Source organism: Pseudorca crassidens, chromosome 10 (genome assembly GCF_039906515.1).
Source record: "Pseudorca crassidens isolate mPseCra1 chromosome 10, mPseCra1.hap1, whole genome shotgun sequence".
Taxonomy (NCBI): Eukaryota; Metazoa; Chordata; class Mammalia; order Artiodactyla; family Delphinidae; genus Pseudorca; species Pseudorca crassidens.
Genome location: NC_090305.1, coordinates 18,378,067 through 18,394,403, shown reverse-complemented (window position 1 = coordinate 18,394,403; position 16,337 = coordinate 18,378,067). Strand labels below are relative to the sequence as shown.

The 16,337-nt window shown below is 35.9% G+C and overlaps 1 long non-coding RNA gene across 1 annotated transcript in view; it reads left to right on the top strand.

Annotated features, from left to right (window-relative positions):
• LOC137231634 (uncharacterized) overlaps positions 1-16,337 on the top strand; it is a 208,166-nt gene that overhangs the window by 122,550 nt on the left and 69,279 nt on the right. Inside the window, exon 5 of the long non-coding RNA XR_010946699.1 lies at positions 6,134-6,276. This is a non-coding gene — a long non-coding RNA (uncharacterized lncRNA). The remainder of the gene's footprint in view (positions 1-6,133; positions 6,277-16,337) is intronic.

Genomic DNA, 16,337 nt, shown 5'->3' with positions numbered 1-16,337 from the left:
GTCCAAATGTCACATCATCTCATGTGACTTGACATGTCAGTCAACTGAAATGCAACTTGGAAGGCATTAAAGCTTTTTCAAAGATAGTTAAAGAGCATTTTAATCTGTGTGGTAGTCTGGATGGGACTCCTGGGGGATCACCAGTGAAACAAACAAGAAAACCACAATGTAAAAGTGGATCAGCTATTTTTATCTCCACCAGAAATATTTATTTCTTTATAGTGCTCTTCCCATGAATCAAGTTATCGATCATTCGCTCACACAAAGATGACCACTGGTAGCGCTGCCTAGCACAGTAATTGAACACAGATGTTCACTTTTCCTTTCCTCTTGGTTTGTGTGTGTGTGTGTGTGTGTGTTGCTCCATAATTAATTCTGTGAGACTCTTGACCTTTTACTTCATGTATAAAAAAATTCACAACACATTTAAATAGGATAGAAGTTTTTCACTTTTACCTTTCTTTCCAATGCATTTTAAAGTCAGTAAATAAAAGGGAACTCAATGTTCACAAAAGGGTCATTTTCAGGACGTATATAAATTTCCTCTTTTCTTTCACTTTGGGTATGTCATTTAGCAAGTGACTTGAGATTGGAGGATCTAGCTAAAATGCAACTCAGCTGTCCTAGTTTTGACACAAAGAAAGTACTGCAAAAGGGAAATCTATCTTATCTAAAGTTGAGGAGGCAAAGAAAAGTCTCTAAATTTATTTATAAATAATGGAATTCAATTCTCTGTGTGTGTATGCGCCATTTTGACTCTGTAGTAGGTAGAAGAATGCGCTTCCCCCCTACAAAAGATGCTTATGTCCTATTCCCCAGAATCTACAGAAGACTTTTAAGGTTTCAAGTAGAATTAAGATTTCCAATCACTGACCTTGAGATGGGAGATAATCCTACATTATCCAGGTGGGCCCAAGATAATGACAAGAGTACTTAACAGTGGAAGAGAGAGGCAGAAGAAGAGGTCAGAGTAATATGATGTGAGAAGAACCCAGCCCATCATTACTGGCATTGAAGGGGGCCAGAAGCCAAGGACTATGGGCAGCCTCCAGAAGGTAGAAGCAGCCAGGAAATGGATTCTTCTCTAGAACCTCCAGAAAGGAATGCAGCCTTGACGATACCTCGATTTTAACCCCATGAGACTGATTTCAGACTTCTGACTTCCAGAACTATAAGATAATAAATTCATATTGCTTTCAGCCACTAAGGTTGTGACCCTCAGAGCAGCAGTAGGAAAATAATACAGATTTCCAGTCATTCCATACTGTCATGTTTTGTATAATTATATCGTACTTTATTGGAACAGGGGGTCTCAAACACATTGTGGAGTGATATTGGGGTAATAGTGGAGAGAGAGGAAACAAAATCCTAAGTTAGCCCAGAAAATTTTCACGTCATTAAAGAACTGTCTCCCTAAACTCTAATTCAAACAAATATACACACCCCAATGTTCACTGCAGCCAAGACATGGAAGCAACCTAAACATCCATTGACAGAAGAATGGATAAAGAAGGTGTGTGTGTGTGTATGTGTATATATACATATATATATATATATATATATATGAAATGGAATATTACTCAGCCATTAAAAAAGAATGAAATAATGACATTTGCAGCAACATGGATGGATCTAGAGATTATCTAACTAAGTGAAGTAAGCCAAAGACAAATAACATTTGATATGGCTTATATGTGTAATCTGAAAGAAAAGATGACATATATCAATTCACAGTACTATATATATAAAATAGGTAATCAACAAGGACCTACTGTACAGCACCAGAAATTATACGCAATATTTTATAATAACCTATAAGGGAAAAGAATCTAGAAAAGAATGTGTATACATATATATATATATATATATATATATATAAATAAAACTGAATCACTGTGCTGTACATCTGAAACTAACACAACACTGTAAATCAACTATACTTCAAATAAATAAATAAATACATTTTTTAAAAAAGAAGAGACACAAGTGAGATCTCTTGCTCTCTGTTGCCCACGTGAGGATACAGCAAGAAGGCAGCTGTCTATAAACCAAGAAGGCCCTCACCAGAACGTTCCATGCGGTTCCCTGATCACAAACTTCCCAGTCTCCAAAACTGTTGAAATAAATTTGTTGTTTAAGCCAAAAAAGAAAAAAAAGAACTGCCTCCTTGAAATTTTTCTACTTCTATGCCCTTTGCAATGTTAGCTGTCGCAACAGATTGTTATCATATAAAATATGATCTAACTTTAGTACAATCTAAAAAAAAATTGAGTCTCATTTCAAAGGTCTTATTTTAATGTGATTTTCTTTTTGCAAAATAATGTACTTCAGTATCCCATCTAACTAAAATAAGATTAAAAGCCATCCCAAACTCTTTGTTACAAATCCATCTATTGAATGTGCGTGTGTGTGTATCATACAAATCTGCATTTATATGCCATAAGTCATTTTCCTGTTAACTCTCTCACACACAAATTTCTTTCCATTTTTATTTTAACCAATTTCTGAAACAGAGATCACTCTGTTTCTATTTTCAAGTTAAACGACTTTGTACTGGATTCTGCATATGATTTACTGCTTTTAGTTTAAATATGTGAAGTCATAAGAGAGATGGTTTAGCCTCAAGATTTTGCATTTTAAGTCAATGATAATCTAAATTCTAGGAACGGAAGGGAATTCAGAATTCACTACCTTTATGTAGACATCTACATTAATGTTCTAGACTGATAGTGTCTTTTTTTCCCTTTTGCCTTTTCCAATTCTTCTGGGAAGACATTTTCATAGCACATTAAAATAACATGAAATTATGTTTCAAATACATTACACTGTATTTTGTTATGTCTAACCTAAGTCCCTCCTGATTCTTTTCAAATTCGCTTCCTATTCTGGTCTTAATAGTAATATGTCACCTCTCTACATCTTCTGAATCATCTTCCTTTACATACTTGAAATTTTTTTGGTAATCACCATCCTCCAACAATAGCTTTGCCCTCTCCAGGCTTAACAGAGGTTAAAGTGCTTTCCTGAAAGATAAGGAAAAAAATCAACAATTAATCACATTCATTTTTCTACCTTGGTTGTACTCCATAGGTCAATCTTGGAACCAAAACAAGGTACTATACATTAATTCAATTGTGATCATTAATGAATTGAATGATATTGACATTCCAGTTAATGTCAAATTTCTTACATATCACTATATTAAACACTCCTTGTCAAATTTCTTATAACACCACATTAAATTTATCTTAATTCATGGCCTCCAAAGCCTGGTGTTTTAATCACAATTAAAATCAGAGTTTATTTCTACCCCCAAATGCTGTAGTTTATTTGCTTCTATTAAAGAAGAAGTATCGTTATAGTCCAAAGACTACTAGACAGGGAAGAAGGAAACAAATTCTACACAAGACCCTTATCTTAGCTGGGCCTTAGTTTCTTCTGTAAAATTTAAAAATTTGAACTACACAGATTTATTGTCCCATGTTCCTCCAGCTCCTACCCCTTAGATATTTTTAGCTTAATTGATGTGCATTCATGGGACTCATAGAACAAAACTATCCCATGGCTTGCTGTGAAGTGCTACTTGATTTTTTTCTCACACAGGAAATTCTTCGTCAGTTAAAACTAATGAAATTAGTGAACGAATCCAAAAATCAATTGTTCTCTAAGCTATCATCTTCTAATGATTTGACAAAATTTTCCAATATGTTTTTAGGGGTGGTAGTTGAGGTAGCAAGCCCCTAATTTCCAAAGCTATTGTTCGGGTAACTTAGAGATAGATTTTATTTATTTTTTTTTAATTTTTGTCTTTTATTGGAGTATAGTTGTACAACAATGTTGTGTTAGTTTCAGGTGTACAGCAAAGTGATTCAGTTATACATATATGTGTATCTATTCTTTTTCACAGTAAACTCTGCTCAATACTCTATAATAAACTAAATGGGAAAATAATTTGAAAGAGATAGATTTTAGATGTGTTAGTTCTTATATGGGGATATTTATCTGAAGTTCCAGAAGTTGCTCAAGAAGATATGGAATGCATATGTACAAATGTCCTAATTGCCAAATTATCTATACTTACGAAAAAAAAAATGGAAATCAACCTACTGTCAGATAAAGTGAAATACTAGGCAGGTACTCCTTAAAATAATTTTCAGCAACTCTTAGGAATAAAAAAATATATTTAAGATACAATCTTAAAATGAACTAAAGTAAGATGGAAGTATCATTTTAACTGTGAATTTATAAACATATTAAATACATTTGCTGAATATGTAAAAAGAAAAAAACTAATGATTAAAGGGAAAAAATAATACTTTTCTAATTGCAAATTTGTCTTTACTCATGCTATATATTTGAAATTATTGTAGCTTATATCCTGGAGATACCTAAACAAATTTCTGAAGAACTATAATGAGAATATATTGCATAATATGAAAATAAGAAATCTCAGAAAATGTAGCTAAGCATACACAGCTTCTTCCTCTTCAGAATGCCCTCTTAGCTGTATTTTAGTTAGTAGAATACTTCTAAGTTTGGGGTTAATGAATATGTCATGAAATAATTTAAGTTCTATCCCTTTAATGTTTTTGATTATAATTTTTTCTTCCTTTTATATTCCTTTTATGTATATTTTGCAGTCTTTAGAGACGGGGATAGAATGGTAGTTTTCAAACAGTAGCTAATACAGTCTCCCAGTTATAACCCAGAACACAATTCCCTTCAAGGAAAGTTGTCTCTCTTGGCAACTGCACTCTCTTTCAAAGAGAAAACCCTGAAGGCTGAATAGGTGTAATTGAAGAGGAATGAAATGTTTTTAACTATTAAAATTTATTTCTGGCTTACAAGATTTAATTAAATGTTTTTGCACCTCTTCAATAATTTGTTCCCAACGTTCAGGTTGTCAGCATTTATTCTACTAGCAATTGGCAGCCCAACTGTCCCAAGGTGGGCAAACTGAAAACTTGTATATTCTTCTAGGTATTGGAGAATCGAAATATAAAGAGAACACACACACACAGCTTCCTTTGACCAATGGTGGCTGTATATCCTTTGTTCTCTTCTAATACCTGATATATTAAGAGCTTCTTTTTTTGGGTGTGTTCTCAAATGCATTTGTCACAGAAAATTGGCCAATAAAATATATTAACATCCCTGTGATGAAGCAGCTACTGACAAATTCAGAAGACTTTCTTCCAGGAAATATAGTTGAGTAATTGAAAGATGTGATAATCTTTTCTCACTCCCAGTTTGCATGAAAATTGTTCCAGGAAAGATGGGTTCAGGTGTAATCATGCCTGTCAGAGTCTTCCCATGGGAAGTGCGGATTCTTAGTGACATTCTGATACGTGGGGGGACATGGAGATGGATCGCAGTCAGACCTTGAACTTCAAATTAGTGGACAATGGCTCTGTGGAGATACCAACTAATTTTCTCCCTACAGGAACATTGTGCAGGCTGACAGGCCAAAAGCATCCATTATTTTTAATTGGAGAGAAAAATGACACAGTTAGAGTGACATACCACATATCCACGGCGTATAGAGTGACATACCACATATCCACGGCGTAACTTTGAGATGGAGAGGAAACGTGCTAGCTAAGTGGACTTTCGTTTTGTATTCAGTTCCTTTTCACACCAGTGCGAAGAGGTGAGGGGAGAAATGTCTAAATGTCAGACAGTAAGTGAGAAGGAGACTGCTGTTTCTCCGCAGAGGTAATTAGGTGGACCTTTCTCAACCCTGGACCAGGGAGTGAAGGAAGGTGCCTTCCAGGTAACAGTGCCCTTTGTTCTGTTTTCAAGAGTTACAGACCAATGTATGTTCTCAAAAAAGGACCTTCCCCCTCTGTGATTAAATATTTATCACAGCAAGAAGCTAGTAGTCAGACCAAGAACTTCCAATTAGCCACAACAGAGGGTTATAAGTGACTACAGAACAAGTATCAATATTGTAAAAGGGAGGAGCAGGTCAGAGCAGTGAGGCCGCAACTCTTTATTTCTCTCCATAAACCCATTACAAAGGATATTGTTTGTTGGTAAACATCAACACTCACTAATCTTCTGAACTATTAACAAGCTTTTGGTGGTGTGTGTCAATTAAAATATAACATGTATAAACTCTCTTGGTTTCCAGGTGGTCTTATGAGTAAAGTGCAAAAAAAAAAAAGAAAGCCTTCTAAGATGAGACCCATCAATTTCAATGCTACAATATTTAGAGTTGTTCCTCACTAAGGAAGAAGTTGGCTTAATTTCCAGGCAAAGATAAGCTCCTTGAAGGTAGGTGTTATACTTTTTTTATGGATTCCAGCAAGTACTCAGTGCCTAGATGAATGAGAGTTTTAAACATAAGTATAATGACAGCATTATAGTCAACCATCCTGAGTCAAAGAAAAGGCAATATTCATTTTCATGAAAACACCATCTTTACATTCTTCAAGGATACAAACATAATAACAGGACAAAATGACCAGATAGTGCCCAGAAAAGAAAAGTACTGCAGAACCCCCCCCCCCAGAACAGAACTGGCAATTTCAGAGTTAGAGTACAACTGCATTTACATGATGGAAAGTCACTAAAAACTTATATTTTAAGGGAGAAATCCAGATGTTTCACACCCCACCTGTCAAAAGTTTTAGAATTTAATTTTACAGTATAATTGCTTGGTACATGTAAGTAGGTCTATCTAGCATAAGTCACAGTGTATCGTCATCCGTAAACATGAGAATAATATACCCTACCTCACAGAGAGAGTCTAAATAATAAAGATTATATGTGGTCACACTAGTACTGTGTCTGAAACATAGGCATTCAATGAAGGTTCGTTTACTCTCCATTCTCCTTCCCATAGCACAGATCTTGGATGTTTCATTTTACAAAACTATTTTTCTATAAAAATGAGTTACATTAATGATCTATTGATATTAGCCTGCCCGCTAATTGCCAAAAATCTGGCATGTCATCTTATTTGATAACTCAGCAAGTTTTTTCTCAATTTTCTGGACTTTTCTATATAATATTGGGCCTAGCATGACCAATTCAGATATAAAAAGTCACATGTTAATAATAAAGTGATGATAATAATATCTAATTCATCTAGGTTCAGGCCCCAGTTCCAAATAATGGCTGACACTAGAATTGTGTTCTTCATTCTATTTCCCCATGTTGTAGTTCAGGGTTAATTTTGTTAAGTCTTGGGAAACAGTGATATGTCACACAGAGAAAACATGAAGTATGCTTCTCACAAGTTAGATGGTAACTCCCGGCTATGTTGTCAAACTATGCCCCCGCATGAAAAATTTCAACTTGGAACTATTATGTCTATCTGGTTATTTATGTTAAAATAATCGAGTGTTATTTTATATACGTTACTAAATATGTAACTATCAGAATATATTAAATATATGTATTAAACATATTGCTAATTAACGCTAATCTATGCCAGTCAGTTATTAGTTATTCTTAGCTGTTAGGAATAGCCATTCCCTCAAGGTGAAGTCCCATGCACCAAGGGCAAAGTCTTCTCCAAAGTACAGACCAGTTTATATGACTCTTCTGTACCTGTTTACTAATAAATGTTTCTACATTTGGTAAAATTTATAATAAGAGCTCCTTTCTTTAATAAGGCACTGCCCCTCCTTTTAACTCTGGAGTTTACCAGCATCTACCAAAAACATCAGATAAAATTTTTAAAAATTGATATTGGCTAAGCAGTCAAATTGACTTAGGTTAGTGTACAACAGAGACAAAGATATATTTATTTCCTACTTCTTTTGCTTTTCTTACTCATCAACATTTTTTCCTGTTTATTTTGTGTAAAGAGCAGCACACATATTACAGTGATGAGGATTTTTCCTGTTTAAATGGCAACACAATGGTTAACACAGTTCCAACAAGCACCCCTGTTAATGTGCAGTTGGCAGTTTTGTTCATCAGCCAGTAAGTCAGTGAGTCAAGGAGGGGGCAGTGGAGCTTTAACTGCTGCATTTGGTAAACAATTGGAGGAACAGTACATGTATTGTAGAATCTGAAATGTCTCTTGTTACCAGTCCTGTGTTCATGTGATTCTTGCCCTCCGCGCATGGAACTTCACCTTGAACAGTAGATGAGGCTGAAGTTGAGATGCCTTTCAAGAAAGAATGTACAATTTAAATAAATTTAAATAAAAAGTCTTGAAGTCACAATGCATTCCACTTAACTAACAAGTCACTATTGATCCCCCCCCCAAATTTATATACATAGTATTTCATGGAGTGTATAAATTGAAACTGAACTGGACATATTTATCATTACGAAATGCTGCAGGTTGGAATAAAGCTCTAATATTTCACCCATTTCCTGGTTATTTGAAAATGTGAAGGATTTGTATGAGTTACAAGATGAGCTCTCAGGATCTTCACTTAGGAACGAACCACAAGATCATTTATACGGCCCCCCTCTCCTTCTGTTACTGCACTTGTCTGTTCTTTATAGTCATTGTATCTGAACAAAACGTTTAAGGTGGGTAGCATTGCTTGAATTTAGGGACATCATCAAAGTTATATGAACAAAAGAATAGCTGGAAGACCTTGATAGAATGTAAAATGTGGATGTGGAATTTGTTGTGTGTGTATGCGTTCTCTGAGTGGGTGGCCCCATAATAAGCCATGCAAGACCCGTGTTAAGCCGGCTCCCAGAGATCAATGCCATGACTGCAGTCATCCATCATCTCTAACTCAGGCAGGATGCAATCAATGGTAATCCATCTCTTTCCCATTGGATAATTGATTTTTTTAAAAATTTGTGGGATTGATCTTTTTTCATTTTAAGACACTGTCATTGCATAGTACAGTAATTTTAAGGATTGAGGGGAAAAGGGTTTACTTGTTTCAATAAAATTCTAATGGCACTAGGTTTAATCATACTCTTATTCATGATTAGCCCTGGGAAAAATTATGAAGCTTGCATCTTGGGTATTTTCCTGTGTTCCCATTTTGGCTACTTCTCCCTCTTATGACACCATGCATAACCCCTTTTAGATGCTTACTAAGTGTTCTGTTTGTATCAATTTATTTGCTATTAAAGATGTTCCCAATCCTGGCGACTCTCAATTTCCAGACCTGAAGCCTCTGATTTCTCTTTGCAAACTAATCTAGTCCTCAGCCAAAGACCCAAAGGGTACCTCCACAGAGACTGCCCTGCTCCCCACTTCTCCATTTTCTTTGCTACCATACTTCACAAATTCCATGGCCCTCCACAGTCCTGACCTCAGATTTCTGCCTGCTTAACTTAGGTAGACTTAGCTTAGGTACCTTAGTTAGACTCCTGATTTCTGTGTGGGCCCCATCTTCTTGTGCCATGGTCGAGAAAGTTCCCCAAGACAGAAAGTCCTATATTAGTTAACTGTGTTTTTGAAAAAAGATTTATAGCCATAGTAGCTGCCATGAGGTATAAAACTTTCTGCAAGGACAATGGGCTTTGATTTCCTTTAGCAGGAGGTTTTAAGGGAAAATCTTGTTACCATTTTGGGGATGGAGATATATATATATATATATATATATCTCAGATACATATGGATGGATAGATTATATATCTCAGATCTCTATCTATCTATAAATATCTCAGATATGTAAATTGCAATATTCTATTTGTAAGTAATTAGTAAAGTAAGGATAATGCAAGTATATCGGTTAGGATATCTTAAATTATCTCAAAGGTATCTCCTTCCTTAGCATAAAACAAAAATCCTAATGGTTATATTGATATAATCAAGCTAAACTGTGTTGGCTAGGGATATCAGATTACCCACAAATGATTTGGACAAACCTCTGGGGCTGAAGGGGGGCCCACTTCCTCTGTATGTACTCCCTGAATGAGAAATGACATCCGAAGGAGAGTTGAGGTACTGGACGTTGGCTTGGCAATGATGTTAGTACAGAGAAGTGTGTACATCTTCACGCTGAAGAACTGAAGAAGTAGGAAGTGTTTTCCTGATCTAGAGATAAAGGAGCAAGCATATTATTGTTAGCTTATGTATTATGTATTAAAAAAATAAGCATACTGGTACTTAACAGTAAATGTCATGTCATTAAATTGAATGCTTGAGTTGACATATATAAACGCTCATTTACTACTACTATGAATCACAGAAGAGAAAGTAATTGTTAATTAAGATGACATTGTTATAGGTGTTACTGAATTCTTGCAAACACGTTTAATGCTTTTATTATTATATAGACAATGGCATTTATGCCCTTCTTGTTAGGAAATCCATATTTTTTCTTCTTCAAGAAATTACTGCCCAAAATTGTGAATTCTATTTCTGTTTTAAACCTAGAAGTAGAACACAGATTTATTAGGTTGCAGAACAAGAGAGAGACATAGAGTACTGAGGTAAGATGATAAGACTTGCAACATCAAGAAAAGAGACGTCGAACTTATTCCTAAGGCATGAAGCAAAGCTGGCAGCCAACAAATTACAGACCATTCTAGAGAGAAAACATAACTTTCTGAGAGATGCAAAGGTGACACATAAGTAAACTTTGAACGTACTCATTATCAGAGTTTGATGTAAATAGAGGAAGGACTGTGACCTGGAAAATTACAGGCCCAAATGTACTCAGTGGCAAAAGTCATCCATAAAGAAATTATTGAGCACCTATGAGCACACATCTCATGAGTACACTCAGTGGAGCCAATTAGTGCATCCTAGAGGAATACCACCACTGCTAATATCTTACAAATACCTACTAGATTCATTTAGGTTGACAGTCGCCCAGAAGGGTATGGATATTAAGGGTATGGATATTATTTCATAAGACAAATTATTCCAAAGTAATTATATTTTTAACGTTCCATTTCTGCCTTATTCTGAATACATTCAAGTACCTGCAGGATGCTGGAGAGCTGTAAGACACTCTCTAATATTGAGGAACAGAGCAAGATGGTGTTGATAGGCTCAGAAGCCATTTTATTAATGCCGGATCTACTCCTCCTCTAGCTTTCAACCCCCCTCTTCCGAAGTATTTGTGGTCTTCCTGTGAGAGTATCATAGTGCCTTTGTTTAGAAAACATTGTGTGTCATTTATTTCAATATTTAGATCTGCTTAGCTCTGCGGAAAATTCTCTAGGCACTGTCTAACTCCCTTCATAAATATTTAACATTAATTTTACCTCTATTCTCAAAAACCCTATGTTAGAATTCAGCAAAACCTAGCCTAAATTCTCCAGCTGCTGCCCTATACAGCTGCTTTTACCTCCATAGTTGTGTGATCATTTGAAATACAATCCTTGGGCTTCTGTTTAATTTAGAAAGCAAAAATAATTTTACTAATTATCTTATAAGGCTGTTGTACAGTTCAAAGAAGTTAATGCATAGAGAATTCAGAATATTACCAGTCATGTAATAAGCGCTCAACAGGGATTAACAAAGCAGTTATATTATTTATCATCCAAATGGAAATAACTTTGAGATTAAAGGGGGTACAGTTCATAACATAGAGGGACAACAGGTAAACTGTAACCACGCAGAGCAAATGTGGATATGTGGTCATCCTTTTTATTTGCTATACTTGTCTAAGAAATCATGTCCTTCAATGTAGCATTTATGATTCAGCACTCCCAATTCAACTTGTTTGAATCTAATACCTATTTTCTTTCCCAGTATGAATGCCCATGAATGGTAGTCCTTCTAACTTGCTTGCCAATAAATAGTCACCTACTACTTAATGAAACCCGTATTATTCCTACAGTGGGAGACTTCAGACAGGAGGTTTGAAGTAGCCATGGAAGAGATTGGGCATAGTCTGGGCCTCCAAGCCTGGATTTGAACATATTGAAATCCAGAATTTGAATTTATTGAAGGAAAAAAGAGGGCACTTCTAAGGAAACAATGCCTTGGAGTATGTACTGATAACAGTGCACATTGTATAATTACAGAGTAGACTGATAAAAGTAAATTCTATGTTAGCAGGGGGATATGTTTTTCCAGGTAAGGTGAAGTTTGATTACAAAGGGACTTAGTAATGAAACAGAAAGTTTGGGATTTAGTGCAACAAGGAACATATATTTTAGGTGTTTCGATCTGGAGAACCGCATCATGACTGTGTTCTAGAAAGTTGCAACACTCTGCAAGAAGACAATGATTGAAACAAGAAGTCTGTTTCTTATTAAAAAGGCATTTTGTTACCTCAAATCTGGAATCAAGGGCACTGAAAATTATATTTCTTTTGTGCATTTTCTCATAATCTACTTTCAATTAGTTTTTGCCCAATTATTTTGGGGTTATCCTTACTGCTTATTTTCACGTGTCCTGTTAACTGATACAGCGTTAATTTTATAAGTTCAGTGTAGCTATTTCTTCAATATTCAATTTAGGGAGAGAATTTTACACGAAAGTACTGTTTGAATATCCATCTGGTAAGTCTTTAGCATTATCTAATTTCTTTCCACTGTGCATGGCGCTGCTGAGACACCTCAGGGACTGTTTGTATAACATCGTTGCTACAGGCCATGGAAAATTCTGTGCACTGCTTTCCATACATGTTTGGTTACAGCTGGTTCTGGTTTGTGTGTTTTGGGGTTTTCCAATGCAATTACTGCCAACTTCATATATACCAAATGGATCTGCCTCTTTCTGTTTCAACTAAAGGCTTTTAAACCATAGTTTTAAATGTGAATACACTGATGAAAAAAAAACAAATGCCCAGATAGACTCAGAAAGACATAGGGAACCTCAGAGTAATGTTTTCTCAAGCAGAAACTACCAATAATAATAATAAAGAAAAGAAAAAAAAATTTCTTTTCCAAGTTCAGGGTTCTATTAGACTGTTTTTTGAGTACGTGTACTTTCGTCTCAAGTGTTTCATTGGAGGGAATAATTATTTCCCTTTTCTGCGGAAAGAACTCTCCCACCAGGAGCATGATGTATTCTGCTCCGACCTGACAGATCTATCCGGTTCTGACTAGATCAGTATGGGCCTCAGTCTTGCAGTCACTGTGGCTTTCTTTCGATCTCAGTAATTCTCAGATTGACTCCCCATAAGTGCAGTGGGGAAGAACCAGTTATCCCACACAGCCACTGGCTTGTGATTACGTATACAATTATTACGAGAGGTGTGCAGCATAACCCCAGGGATGGCACTGAAAGAAATGGCTTTTTTCATCATTATAGTCTTAATAAAATCAGATAGGACTCCATCAACTGGCTTTTGAAATGAAGGTATATCACTTTATGGAAAAGATGTGCAAAATGCATGGGCACTGACAGAGAAAGTCTATGCTTTCCATGTATGCTAGCACGATATTCCATACATGACTCTATTCTTCCCTAGGTTGAAGAGATTGCTGACAGCAAGTGCAATGCTACTCAAATGTATTGGCCCTTTCAATGCTTTTGAAAGAACACCTGCAGGCATAATGACAGATTTGTGCTTGGGACACATTCTGTACTGTTTTTCTTACATGCATGCATGTAGCACAAGCAAATGCTAAACAGTTACACATTACCAATCCAGTTAGTATGCCAATGATACTGTCTCTCTCTAGCAGGCATTAAACCTGTTCACCTCCAGATTTCCAAATAAATATACCAACTGACTATAAAAATAGAAAGAAAAAAACTTTGAAAAGAAAAAAGAGAAATCCAAATGCCAAGAAATTTAAAACATTTCTGCGGGATCCACTTTGTTCAAGACAGTGTTGAACTGAGAAGTGGGCTGTGGCTCTTCTTATGGGAAAAATCTGTGTAGCAGGGAAGCGAGAGGAGGAAAACTCAGGAGAAGGAGAATGCTACTGATATTTCTGAACAATGATTTTTGAAGGCTTGAAGTGTAGGTATGCATGTGTGTGTGTGTGAGAGAGAGAGAGAGAAAGAGCGATGTCAGGAGAAGCTGTGTCCTGGGGACACGAGGAGGCGACTGTTCTGAGGAAGAATATCTGGGTCCCATCAGGGACTCTGAAAACTAATTCTGGTTCTAGATACATCAGGCCTGGAGGCTACGGAGGCACTTATCGCATGTTTACACCTGCCATGGCTCTTTATTCCAGGCAAACAATGATTTTAGCAGGGCTGGCTGTGGATGAAGGAGGCCATGCCAGGGTAAGAAAGAAAAGAAAAAAAGACATGGCGCCAGTCCAGAGAAGAAACGTTTCCGCACAAGAAATAAAAATTGACAGCATGTGCTTTTCATTAGGCTCTCCCTTCCTCCCTCCCTCCCTGCCTCTCCACTTGCTGGATCACTGACCAGGTACAGGAAATACTGTGTTAATTCTAAACCTCACACTTCTCACATCATTTGGGACTGATTTAGGTTTTATGTAAAACCTAGCTCAAACCTTCCTAAGAAAACAAAATAATTATTTTTGAAGTTGACTAAATACCTAATTCTGTGCATCTAAAAGCTTCTGAAGTTAACAAATATTAAGCTACTTGGAATCAGCTGATAATTTTTTTAAAAGTTACATTTCACTTACATACAAAAAATAAATTCCATACGGGTTAAGACATTAAATACAGAAAAAACAATAAAACAGCAGGGGAAAATGGAGATTGATTTGGGGGAGGAAAAAATCCTTTGTAAATATGAAAGTGAAAGGGTAGACCAATTGGCAAATATTGGTAGATAGTAACTACATAATTGTAAATACCATAAATCATCTCAATATCTTTCTCCAAACTAGGAAATATTTGCTCATATCTGAAGAAAAAAAAATCGATCCCTTCAATATATAAAGAACTGGTCGAAGGTGAAAAACAGGAAATGCATGAGAAGAAATACTAATGGCCTCTAAACACACACACACACACACACACACACTCTCCTAACATGTAATTAAAGAAACAAACTAGAAGTAAAAAGTATATCATTTCTTAAAGTGGCAAAGATATTTCCTAAATTTCAGTAGGGTTGGGCAGAGTGGTAAAGGAACACTTCTGATGGGTACCATTGGTATTATTCTATGGAAAACAATTTGATCCTATCATGGAGGTCATTACAAATGTGTACATTTACTCAGGTATGAGCACAAAATTTTTTGTAGCAGGACTTCACCAAGGCATTGTTTATATATAGAAAATTTGTACCAGATGCTGATGGTCAGAGATTTTCTATTAAACATTGGTCAGAAATCCATACGGAATATTTAATTATTAAGATCATTTCTTAACACAGGTTTTGATGGAATAAAATTATGCTCAAATTCTGAAATTTAAAAATCAGAATAAAAACATAATTTTACACCAATTTTTTAAAAGAAGAAAAATATGAAAAATAAAATTGCACAAACCTTGCAGGGAAATAGAATAGTACTGTGTGTTAGTAATGATGACATTATGGATTACTCCTTTGATGTTAGACATACTTATTGGTTTATCCCTTCCTTATTTACATACACACTTGGGTTTTTTGTCACTCAGAGTCTTTGGCACCATGATGTCCAGTGCACCAATGTGTCCAGGAGCCACAGGTGGTCACTGAGCATTGTAACGGTGACTAGTCAGAAGGAGATGTGCTGTGACTTAAAAATATATGCCAATTCCAACGACAAAGCATAAAAAATGCAAAGTATCTCTTTCATAAAAGTAAATATTGACAATTTAAAATAACATTTTTTTTTACATGGCAGGTTAAATAAAATATATGATTACAATGAACTTCACCCACTTCTTATTTCTTCTTTCCATCTAGCCATCTGAAAACGTACAGTGACTGGTGTGGCTTGCATTATAATTCTAGTTGACAGCACTGTTAGAGAATTTGATGATGTTTTCTGCTCACCTGCCACCTCTATCCTATACCATCTCCAACATGTTGGCATTCAAAGTAGCTTTCGCCTAAGGGCAGGCTCTGCAGCTAAGGAGATAGACACAGGGTGTTGGACAGGCAAGGGTTTTAAAATTACTTTTGAGAAGTTGTTCTCCCCCCCACCTCAGTATTAGGAAATGTTGTTTCATGGAGTTGCTCAAGTAGAAAATCCTGGAACAGAAGCATCACTCTGAATTTACCTCCACAGCGATTCATGACTTTATGAATTTTTATTTTTTAATATCTAACTTGTCTGATGCTGAGCAAGTCATATGCCTCTGGAACTCAGGGTTTTGGGTTTTTTTTTTTGTAAAACAAAACAATGAAATTCACATAGTTGCTGTGAAAACTAAATGAGCAAATGAATGCGGATGCTTAAAAAAAGAGTGATTAGCATACGGTTAAAAAAATTATCTTGTGCTACCTCTTAAATTAAATATACTGATATACGTTAGGAACAGATCAAAAATTAAGAGTAGGGCTTCCCTGGTGGCACATAGTTGAGAGTCCGCCTGCTGATGCAGGGGACACGCGTTCGTGCCCCAGTCCAGGAAGATC